Source organism: Sturnus vulgaris, chromosome 1 (genome assembly GCF_052056855.1).
Source record: "Sturnus vulgaris isolate bStuVul1 chromosome 1, bStuVul1.hap1, whole genome shotgun sequence".
Lineage (NCBI taxonomy): Eukaryota > Metazoa > Chordata > Aves > Passeriformes > Sturnidae > Sturnus > Sturnus vulgaris.
The window spans coordinates 11,472,656-11,485,125 of record NC_142243.1 but is presented as its reverse complement, the minus strand read 5'-3'; the positions used below and the strand labels follow the sequence as shown (position 1 = coordinate 11,485,125).

Here is a 12,470-nt window from a genome sequence, read left to right as displayed (position 1 = left end):
GTGTGTTTTTTAACCAATGGTAAATTCTGCTGTATGTACACAAACTGCCTGTGTGAGCTGTGCATAAATAACTAATCAACTGTGCAGAAAGCTCAGAGTACAGTGTAGACACCTTCTCTGGGACCAATCTGTGAAAGAAGTGAGACAGATTTCCTTCCTTCAAAAGAAATAATATTTTCCCTCAAAATCATATTATATGTCTTGTTGTGTGTAAGGCTAGAGTTACCCTTTAAGGGATATTTTGAAGCTTGCCTTAAGGGCTGTAGTAAAAAACCTCTGAAGAATTTTGTTTGGGTGTTTCAGCTCAGCTGTCTGTGCTCACAGACCTGCTGCAGGCTGTGTCCTGTAAGGGCTGGAGCAGGAGGATGTCTGTGCCCCCAGGACCTTGCCCCTCTGGCATTGTGCACGGAGCCTTGGCCGAGCTGGGACTGAACAAAGGCATCTGACTTTGGAGCAGCTGGAGCTGCTGCAGCTCAGACTCATTTTTTTTCCTCTGACGACTCTGCAATTAGGGCAGTGTCCTTCAGGACAGCTTTGGAACAGTCGCAGGCAGTGCTTTCTTAAACTGTTGCAACAAGAGTCACTAGAGTTCATCTTCCATGGTATTAAATATTAATTAAATACATTTACACACAGAGATATTTATACAGGATTAATTCATCCCTTGGGTAATGCTGTATGTTTAAAAGACCAAGAAGCAGTGTTGGATTTCTCTTTCTGGTAAATCAACATCTTCATCCTTGGACAGATATTTTTTGTGTTTTAATAGAATCAAGCATTGTTTATTATTGTATTTTTTAAAGAATTAATTTATATATTTATATATATAAATTAGATATATAAATATATATGAATATATATTTATTTATATATAAATTATATATATAATATATATTATATATTATATAATTTATATATACATTTCCATGAAATAATTGAGACTTTGATGTCATCCCAATTATATGCATTATATACTATATACTATATTATATATCTATATATTTTATATTAGATATTATATATCTATATGTAAAAGTTCTGTGAATAATTCAGGCAGATAGCTCAAAAAATGGGTCCACCTATGGCTAAATATTGTGTATAACAATACTTGTTTCTCTGTGTGTGCCTGACATGGGTATGGGTGCTTTTAATGGAAAATAAATCTGAATTTTGATAATATAAGCAGCATCTAGATAGCATATTTTTATGACCCACTGGTGCCTTTATCTGCTTTACTCTTTCTTCAAAGCAATTCTTTTTAGAAAAACTGAGTTCATTTAATTATGTTAATAAAATATTTTCATGCTACTATCCATACTGCATAATTTTAAATGGAATAGTATGTCTTCAATATAATGAAAAATAAGTAAATGCTTTATAAATGTGAGAAAATTCCTCATTTTCTGGTTCAGTAAGAATTGTACCAAATAATTAAAAATATTATAGTATCAGATTTTTTATTTAATTGCTGTCTTCTACATGCCACATACTGTATTGCTTTCTCACCACTTTTGTCTGTTTGAAGAGCTGAGATAGAGCAATTTAGATTTTTAATTTTTTTGAAATGTTTCATCATTATGTAATACTACACAACATCAAAACCACTTTTTGATTGAATACTTGCTTTTCATTAATGAGTAATTTAATTTGTTTCCATTATTTTATATTTTAATTTGAATATTTTATATAGTTTTTTAATTCTTTGAGTAAATGAGAGGCTGATAAAACTGCTGGAAGACTAGTACTGGGTCTTGACAGTGCTATTCTGGTTCCATTGCACCCTTCAAGTCCCCTGGCTCTGCCAGTCCTGGGTCTCCCTTTCTGACCATTTCTGATTGCTTGGAGGGGTCTCCTGCAACAAATCAATATACAGGTAAACTATTCATATGCATTTAGCTGTTATAGTGCCAATTCTTATTCCAGTTTTTAATGTTGTGTTATGATGGGTCCACAGGTGAAGGCTTTATAAGATTTCTGAACTCTGAGAGCTCCCTGTAGAGTGCTGTGTGGTCAGAGTTAGTTGTTTTCCCTAAATAAACTGGTTGGTACATGAAGATTTTTTTACAGCAGCGTCACACAAAGAGGAATTTCCTTCTCCAGTATGTCCTTCCTGACATTCCCATTCACTTGGACACAGACATTTCCTTGGTAAATACCATTCTGGTGCCCAAAATTCCATTGGAAAATGTGATTCCATAGTATTGATGCACAAAAGGACAAGTATTAGAAGTGCACAGGTGAGGATCTACCACTGAAACAGAATTAAATAAATTTCCAAACCCTCTTCATAAAAGAGGCAATCAAAGAGTGAGTCTGAAGGCAAAATCTGGGTAGTTTGAGAAATAAGGATTGAAGAAGGAAGGACAACAAAAGACAAAGGAATACAGTTTAATCTAATCTCTCTAAGAGGATGTTCATAGTCCTTTGTCAGTCACAGGCCCAATAAAAGTAAAGGAGTTTTGGCCTGGATAGTTGATTTTTTGGAAGTTCAAGGAATCAGTTACCACCACTGCTAGTGCTTTTAAATGCTTTTTCTTCCTTCAAAACATTTATATTTTCCAGAACAGTTCATTTAATGAACTACTTGGTGTTCAAATATCAGATTGTAGAAAACTTTGCTTTACTCTCAAGACTGGTTGGTTCACAGGTCTCAGATTCTGATACCACTTTCCACTTGTTCATGGTAAAAAGACATGGTCAGGACAGCTAAGATAAACATTCTAAACTATGTAGTTGTTCAAACAGAGTAAGTTCTTTTGCAAAATACTAATTTTAGAAATTTTTCTTAGCCTGGCCTATCTCTCATTTGTCTTCATTTCCCTTGTTAACAGAGCTTTGTGACCTAGGAGCATGGAATACATTAAATTGTTGGTTAATTTTCAGCCAAGAAATTGAATCTTATACTAGGTGTGAAGAGAAGCCTACCTCATTGTTGCTAAGGATAGGATAATGTTATCTCAAATTAAAAGAGTTTAGAACTAGCAACCATGCTCTTAGTAATGCTGGACATTTCTTGAACAAAACTTTTATTGTGTTTTCTGGTTGTCTACATGCTCAACAAGGTTGCACTAGATAGTGTAACACAAAGTGGGTACCCCTGGTGAAATTTCTCTGACAAATTCGATCATAATCCCACATCTTTCAAGTGGCAATTTAGCCCCAGAGTCTATGCAATACGAGGTGTTGTAATTTCCCCTTCTAGCAGAAAGTGGTAGTGTTCTTAAAAGTTGCAATGGTTTAGCAGTTTACTAATCTTATTTTTGTTCCTGGTGTTGTGCCACCTTAGTGTATTTTTGGGTATGCATCCACTATGTGCCACTTAAAAATAAACATTTTTCACCCAATGGCTGAATAATCAGGAAACAAAAGGTGAATAGAAAAGATTTGCTTAGGATTTCATTGCAACAAGGGAAAGGAGATAGTGAGGTTGCAGCACTTTGACACTCTTCCCAAGAAGTAATTTTTATCTAGTTCTAGTTCTTTACACACTATCGTGATGGGATAAATTCCACAGAGAAGGGATTTTTTCTTCTTTTTTTTTTCCCTCTTCACTAGACAGATACATCAACAAACAGTAGGAGGGCTGACTCATTTCCCCTGATAATAGCATGCAGGATAATTTTGCCATGTGACTCACTTTCTTCTTTGACTCTAAAAGACGTTTGAAAAAAGAGTGGCATTAATTTAAATAGATTTCCCACAAACAGGATTTACTAAAAAAATATAAAATCCTTGCTTTTATCTCATCTTTAAAAAGTACAGGAAAGAAAAGACTACTATGATGTTCTAGCTCTTTATAATGTTACTGAAGAATGAAAATATTCTCTTAGTGAGTAAAGGGAACATATTTGGGGAAATGTATTTGCAGTGAAGAATTTTTACCTCTGTGCACATCACTGCTTTCTTAGTCTGTCACAGAAAAATAATGGTTTTTGTTGCCTCCTGCACTTTTCTAGCTAGACCCTCATCTAACCTTGACCAGGGTCATGGCATAGAAGGAATTGATAAGATATAATTCATTTAGGAATAAATAATGGGACTGACGGAGCCTAGAGGGGCTTGCAATCCTAACAGAGAGTTTATCAGCACTCTTAGGGAAGGAAAACTATATGGCTTGGTTAATTTCTATGTAGTAGATTTTAAACCTTTGAAAGCCTGATTCTTGTCTTCTACCACTGATTTTGAGCAACACCAACATTCTGAGAACTTTTTGTGATCCAATTTTGTACCTATTATTTCAATGAGATGTCACTGTTAGCCATAAGCAATAATTTCCTCCCTCTTGCCTTTTTCACTGACTGTGACAATGCCTTAGTTTATTTTCCAAGACTTGTTTTGGTTTCCATGTATGTTTTTGGTAACACAGAGATGATTATGTGCTGCAGTTTAGCCTAAATTTTCAAATGTGGGTAAGAAAAAGAAGACATCTATGTTGGAGGGTACCTTCACTTCCAAATTCTAGACAACTATGTTTTAAAAACATGTTGTTTTTAAAGAATTTTTCATTGCATGTCCTTGCTGTAGGAAATGGCATTCTATGTTTCATTATGTGACAGAGGTGACTTGTGAGAGCATCCAGTCTAAAAGTCTTGACTGAGAATTTTCTCAGATCTCAGGAGATAAAAAAAAATACTTGTTAGTTGGATAGCTAAAGCTGATCCTTTTCTTCAGATAGAATTAATCATCTTTTGTTTTCTGAGATGTAAAAGTTGAAGTGTTACGTGACTGTTTCTCCAAGACAATTTTAATTGGCATTTGTGGTAGGAATTTGAGGATGTCAGTTATAGCAGCATACCAATACCAAGAGCCAGGGGAATACACTAAAATTATATATATTAATTTTGATTTTAACAAGCTGCACACTAAATTAAGTTTTTAAGGGATATATTATAAAATGTGGCACTTATTTTAGAAGCATCACACCTGTTAATCAATTTCATAAAACTCAGTTCTCTTCTGTAAATGCCTATGAAGAGTTTTCTTTTAACAAGCAATCTTAAAACTATTTGTGCCCTTATCAATTATTTAGATTGCAACTTCAATACATGGCAATGAAACTGTTCTCTAGCAATCTGTGAAATTAGGAGGGGCTTTTTCCTGCTGGAATTTTCAGGAGACTAATGTAAATCCTGTTGAGCTCATTAGGAATACTTCCTTTATTCTTACTCAGGAGAGAACTGCAACATGAAAGAATATACTGTTAGAGAAGGAATTATCTGCATAATTTGTTTGTAATAAACAATAATATTATTTCAATGATTCTCATGATTTTATGATAAAAATTTCTAGTCTTGTCACAAATATATTTTGAGACGTTGAACAAATCATTCCAACTGCCTGCTTATTTCCCTGTTTGTAAAATGGAGAAAATGTTTCCTTTGTCCCAAATCAATAACATCTTGTTTATCAGTGCTTCACAGTCTTCAAATCCATGATGTGTTTGTACAGGTCCTCGAGCAATGGATGTTTTTCTGTAACTGTGGCTTTGACACACATTCATAATTGAAATATATAAGAGAAGCAACAGGCCTGCTCTGTAGCCTAGATGGCATTTCAGTAGAGTAACTCCTTTTCTTACATGCCTATCATATAACTGAAAATGATGAGCCTTTCCAAATACTTATAGCTTTCAGCAGGTTATCTCTGCTAAGGTCTTTGCAAGTCCTTCCACAGACAATAGATCTCCTTCATTTAATTTTCCAGACATGTATATTCTATGGTGATGAACTCCTAACCAAGATTAAATGACTTGGGCTTGACTGAATAAAGTCACAGTTCTACCCTCTCTAGGAACTCCAGAGCTCCTAGGATTTCTGTATGCTTCGTTTTCATTAATTCTAATATAGCAGCTCCTGTTAATGCAGTTTTGCTGACCACTTCCAAAAGAACTTGATCACTCATCTATTTCTTTATTTTCTGTCACAGTATTTTTCATGGAACTGTGCTTGACAACATAAAGTAAACCTTTAGTGCCTTTTTCTTTTTCTGCTGACCTGCAAATGGATTAGGTGAGGATGTAAAATATATATCATGATTGATCTTTCCTATCATAAATCTTGCAGTGTAATTTTTACAATATAAACATGGAGGTGAATGTATGCTGGTGAGTAATTCTATGTTAGGGTGAATTTAGAAATGTGTTTTGTCTGTTCTCACAGCTCACTCCTTTTCTAGAGCCCTCTCCTCTACTCAGGCACAGACTTCCTCCTTCCTTTGCACCATTCCTGGTTCTGGTCAGGTTCCTGGAAGAGCTGAGTCTGCTCACTAAGCCAGCAGAAAACCAACATATGGAACCTTAAAAATTAAAAATTTGAGGTATCTACTGAGTGAGAAAGTAGAAAAATTTTTGTACTAAAGAGTGGTGAGCTATTAGACCGCCTCAATAATACAGTGAATATCTTTAGAAAATCCTAACCTAGATTTTTTCCATTATTTTTCAGGCAAGAATAGGAGGGACATTCTGGCTCACAGTATGGAGTTATGACTGCAATACTAAAAGTGTTGTCTTCAGTTTATTTGAAGTCTCACCCTAAAGTCTTACAATTGATGGTATGGAATTCATTCTTTCAATTAAAGTGATTGCCCCCTATCAAGCTGGAATTTGTAAATATAAGTTAAATACATGTTTTTCTACTTTCTCTCAGTGTCTTGTGGGTAAAGAGATTTACATTTATCAATGTAATAACTTTAACAGTTATTTTTGGATGAGATATGAGCTCAAATAAAAGGAAATTATTTCCTTTATTCTAGCAATATGTTTAGCAATGTGTTTAAAGTTTCTGTTGAGTGTAGTGATATTTAGTCATCTGTTTGTAATGTTTTCCAAGAAAAAAAATAAGGCAACAGCTTGAATGCTTTATAGAAATAGGGTCTATCCACTACAGTCAAATAAAAGCAATGCACTGACTGTTCATCTTCAAAAAATCTTTGCTCGACAGTGAAATAGAGTTTTGGTCAGAGTTCAAAAATATTCACCCTTCTAATCTTGCTGTGTAAAATACCTTTGCAGTGATCTGCCAATTAGTAATGAAAGCTGAAGTGGTTTATGAGTCAGTGACAAGAAAAAAAGAAATGAGGGCAAGTTTTCTGTGATATTTTAAATCTTAAAAGGAGTACTAATTGTTAAAGCTAATTGTCTTATGATTTCAGTTTGCATTTTACTAAAATCGCTTGACATCCTGTAATTTTGACCAGTGTTTCTGAAACATGTTAGTGATTCATCTGAACAAACAAATTGAATGAATACTGATAGGTAATGTATTTTTAACAAAATGTTAAAGCGTGCTTTCTAATTCTTATGAAACAGAAATAAAGATAAGTGTATTATGAAATGAAAAGAGTAAAATTCTATCTTTGGGAAGATTTCTCTCTGATTAACTGGTAGAACTCATATTGTGTTTTGTTTGTTTATTGAGGAAGCCAAACTTAAATAAGAGGTTATTCTATTGATTAAGATATGTGTGTGTATAAAACTCCTAATATTTTGAAGAATAACTTTATTTATCAATTTTATTTATAACAAGTTACAAAAGATTGCCAAATATATCTTTTCTATCTTAGGCAAATCAATGTTATGGAGGAGTTGCAATGCTTCATATTTCCATCAGAGGGTACTGTAAACATGCCTAAAACTTACTTTTTTTTTGTCTTCACCTGCAAAGAAGTGGATGTTTCTTTCTGTGTGGAATTTCCAGATGATATTCAGTGCTTATAAATTCTGTGTACCATTACATATATTTGCCTTGCTGAAAACATGAGTAGTTTATGTAGTCTCATTAAAAAAATTTGAAAACAAGTTTAACTAACGTTTCTATTTTTCTTGTAAACATTCAATGGATATTCCCTTTTAAAGAGGAGTCACGTTCTAAAACTCCTGTATATAAAATGTCAGCGTGGAAGAAGGTAAAAAACATTCCTTATGTAACAAACATCTTACACATCTTGGCAGTCAAAATATGCTATTTTTTTTTCTTAGTGGATAGAGAAAGAAATCCTATCAGCAGAGAGAGCCTGAGAGCCTGGAGTGGTGTGCTCGATGTGTCCTGTGCAAACAGGTTTTACAGCAGGGCAGCAGTGCCTGGCTGCTCGTGGCTGGCACTCTGGGACAGAAGCCACTGGCCCCTGTGCCAGCACCACGCTCATCCATGGAGCAGGGGCTCTGGTGGCTTCCCACGGTTTTGGGGGTCAATCATCTGGGTGGCTCATCCTTGTTCTTATTTTCACATTGTTTGCCCAATTCTTGTGAGTCCTTGAGGCCAGGAGCTTCTCCATGTGGACAGTGGCTGTTGGTACACGAAAGACATTTATTAGTGTGCCACAAGGACATATTTAGTATTTATTTTTTCAATGACAAACTTGGTTCAGTATGGACTGACTTTGTCATCCAGGCACAAAGGATCCGTGGTGGCACAAATAGCCACAAGTAAGAAGTCAGGGGAAGTGGGCAGTCTTGAGCAGTCCATGAAGGGTGTTGGCAGGGTGTGTCCTGGGCCAGCCCCAGTTGGGACATCATCCTGCAGGTGGGCAGAGACATTTTCCAGGCAGGGCAAGGCTGTGGGGATATGGAGACCAGCAACAGGGATTGATCCCTGGGGTGCTGGAATGGGTCATGGGTCATGGCAGGATGGGGGAGGCCCTTGAGGAAGGGCATTTGGGATGGTCAGTGCAGTCACAAGCTCATCTCCAGCCTTCATGCCCTCTCCTTGGGCAGCACTGGCCTCTCTGGCTGGGTTTTGTTGGCAGCTTGCAGACAGGCAGATGTTCAGTAGTAAATTAAATACAATTTTAAAGCTCAAGATTAGAACAAATAGCTCCATGAGTATTCACATGGTAAGTGTTCAGTTTGGTTTGTTAGATTTGTTCATAAAAAAATGTTTACTTTTCATCAGAAGAGCCTGGGTGTAGTAGTCCATCCATGTCTTTATAATTTTGTGACAAAACAGGTACTATTTGTTGTTCCACAGGTCTTATTTCATGATGAACACAAAATGAGCATAAACTCTGGGTTTATGTGGCCTGGCAAGTTGGACAGAAAAAGTCTTCCGACCATGCTTGGCTGAAATAAAATCTCCACCTAGATGTGATTCTGCATCAACCCCCCCCCCCCCCCACCCCCCAGGATTAAAAACCATTGTCTGCATATCAGACCTTCAGACTGCAACATAAATATTCTGATAACATTGTGCTCTCCTAGTAGAAGCATAGAATTAGAGATTCATAAAATATACTGAGTTGGAAGGGATCCATCAGAATCATTGAGTCCAACTCCTGGTCCTGTGCAGAACACCCCAAGAACCACACCACTGCAGTGGGATCATTTATAGGGTGAGATGTTATTTGGCTTATGGAAAGTGAAATTGGCACATAGAAATCAAACTGTATTTGCATGGTTCATGAAAAGCCAAAAATTTCTTGGATAGGTTACGGAAAATAAATTTTATCAGACAAGAAATAAATCAGCAAAAAAGTAGTGCTTGAGTCTTATTCTTGTTTAGAATCATACAGCCAGTTCTTGTTTGCATTAAATTCATACACAATACATGTAGCTGAAGTACAATCACCCCAAAAAGGTTCTGATACCTGCTTTAAGCAAATCTAAAGCATATATTACATCTCCACAGGTGATAAAGGAAAAGTTTATTTTAGAAATAAACATTTCATTTTAGAAATAAACATTTTCCTGCACATACAGCCACCACGAATTTGGGAGAGGGTCTCTGAAGTAAGACTATATCCCCATATGCCTCCCTCCTGTATACCTGAGCACTGAAGTAGAGGAGAGCCTGCTTCCACACACCAATTTTGCACTACTTTCTCAACAAGTTATCCCTCCCCCATTTTCTGAAATTCCACACACATATTTCTTCCAAGCCAGCTGTCTTCTTACATTATTTGTTATCACTCATTTGGGGTTTTTATTGTTGTTATTTTTAATTTTTCTTAGTTATTCAAAATTTCATTTTGCCTAGGTTTTTTGAAGTGATGTGGTTCACTTGTTGACTATGGAGTTTCTTTCTGACTTGTAGCTCAAACCTCTCCAAAATGTCCAGAGCTCATTTTATTTCTAGTCAGACTTTAGGATTAGTAAGAGAAATAGTCACATCTGGAGTGTATCATTATTCACATAGTGAGTATTTGCTATCATCTTTGGATAGAATGGATTGCCCACTTCCCTCTAGGAAGTGAACCTTCATGAGCTTTGGCTTTTGCTTTGCTATGATGATACTCAGGTCGATGTATTCCATTCAAAAAGCAACAAAAGTTTTTGTTTCCATCCAGTGCTATGAATCACACCAGACTGATTTTGCAAAAACCATGACATTACAGGATGGGTGAGGTTGGCAGCATCCTTAGGAGTTTGTTTAGCCCAGTGCCCCAACTCAAGGCAAGGTCAGCTAGAGCAGATTGCTCAGGACCTTGTCTGGATAGCTTTTAAGTATCTCTGAGGCTGAGAATCCAGCTTCAGAAATCGATCACCCTTGGAGTAAAAAAGGTTTTTTTCTTGTGTTTAAACATCATTTCCTGCCTTTCAGGAAATACACGTAGAGGTAGAAATCTTAATGAGTAGCTGAACAAAACTGGTTTACTAACTTGAAAAACAGCACTGCTCCTTTCTATTGCTAATTTATTCCTATATGTTTCTCTCATAATTTTATGGAAAAGCATTAAAGCCAGTGTATTAATTGATATGCAGTATCAGTTTACATTAAAACACAAGAATGAGTCATTCAGTGGTAGCTGGAATTGTATAGATTGCTTAGTAAGAAAATATTTAAATTATCTGGTTTTTTGTAATAGTTTATTTGTTAATTCTTTAGACTAATTTTTTAAGATGATGCACATGCAGGACTTATAAATGCTCTAAGTTCCAACTGATGTCTAAAGTACTTTAGCCCTTTTTAATGTTTTCCTTCTCTGGACTTGACCATAATCATTCAAACAATGTGGGAAAGAAATTGCTGCTGACTTATTGACTGCTTTCATATATTTTATGAATTATGGAACAGTTGAAATATTAATTTAAATCTCAAAAGGTAACATCTTTCTATAGCAAAATATCCTAAAATGGCTAGAATAGTTAAATCCTAAATAGTGCCTATGGTTGTATCACAGGTTAAAAACCCTAATAAGCAGGCAACATATCTAAAAAAAATTCACTTTCAATGTCATCTAGATGTGTATCAAATTATATACCTATACAAAATTATATATATATATACAAATAAAATTATGTGCGTATGTATGCAATTTTGTAAATGTAAATATATGCAATGTTATGATTTTTTAAAAAATGTAGGTAGAGCCATTTGCTGTATTGAACCCATTTTGGGGAATGACTAAATGTAAGTAAAGTCACAATCTGGTTAATTTGATAAAAAACAAAACAAAACAACGTCTGACTCTATTTGCTTAGTTTAGGTTTTTAAACTGTAGAGAGGAAGAAAAAAAAGTGGTATAAAATCTGCCAAAATCTTGGTATGTGAACATTAGAGGTATTGACACTGAATGTCTTTTTAACCTTCCTATCTGAGTGTACTGAACTTAGCATTGTATGGAATTCTCTGTGCTGTACATTCTGCATATGTAAATAACAAAACTCCCATTGTACTCAGTGGTACAGGATTAATCTCTTTTTATTTTTATTTTTTTTACTGGGGCAGAGGCTTTTTCCTTACTATTATTGTATCATCATATAAATATAGCAGTGTTATTGAAAGCCTGAAGCTTCACGCCACTGCTTTGCTCGTCTTCTTAAATTCAGTACCACGTGGCAGATTTCTGTGGAGCCTTATCTCTCAAGCCAAAAAGAAAAGCATGATCACAATAGTCAGCTTGGCTTTTCTTCTCATCTCTGTATGCACTTCAGTGCAGGAGAAGTTCAGACACCACAGAGCTTCAAATGGTTTCTTTCAAAGGCATTAAGAAAGGAAACAAATATTGAGCTCTTACAAAGACATTTTCAACCAGTGCATGTTTATTAGGCTTACTTTATTCGACCCAGCATATTCAAAGACATCTGATTAAACTGTCCCAAATAAAAAAGACAAAGCTTGCTTCAGTCTGTGCAGTACAGATAAATAATTTTGTGGGAGATTTCTATCATCTCTCAGACTGTATTGGAGGCTTGTTGAGACATTTCAAACGGAGTGTGCACATCGCCAAATACAGTCCTGTTCAGAATATGCTAAAATGTTGTATCTGGCTAATTGGAGATAGAAAAGATTGTTTCTAATCACTGCATGACATTCTTCGCAATTCTTATAGATATGCAGACATATTCCTTGCTTCACACGTATTTCCAGAGAAAGGACTAAGAAAAGTAACAAGAATAAGAGTGGGCCAATGTAGCAGCAGAGATTGTGGTACAGCACAGCACACAATGACTTTTCTGTGACCCCTGTTTGAATATCCCACTTTAATCTTCACATTCGCTAATGTTTCAGCTGTTTAATAACTTACTTTTATTTATG

General features: G+C 35.5%; 1 long non-coding RNA gene across 1 annotated transcript in view; it reads left to right on the top strand.

The window, feature by feature from the left end:
• LOC148225074 (uncharacterized) overlaps positions 1-7,797 on the top strand; it is a 63,574-nt gene extending 55,777 nt beyond the window's left edge. The window contains exon 3 of the long non-coding RNA XR_015801319.1: positions 6,441-7,797. This is a non-coding gene — a long non-coding RNA (uncharacterized LOC148225074). The remainder of the gene's footprint in view (positions 1-6,440) is intronic.
• The last annotated feature ends 4,673 nt before the right edge of the window (positions 7,798-12,470 follow it).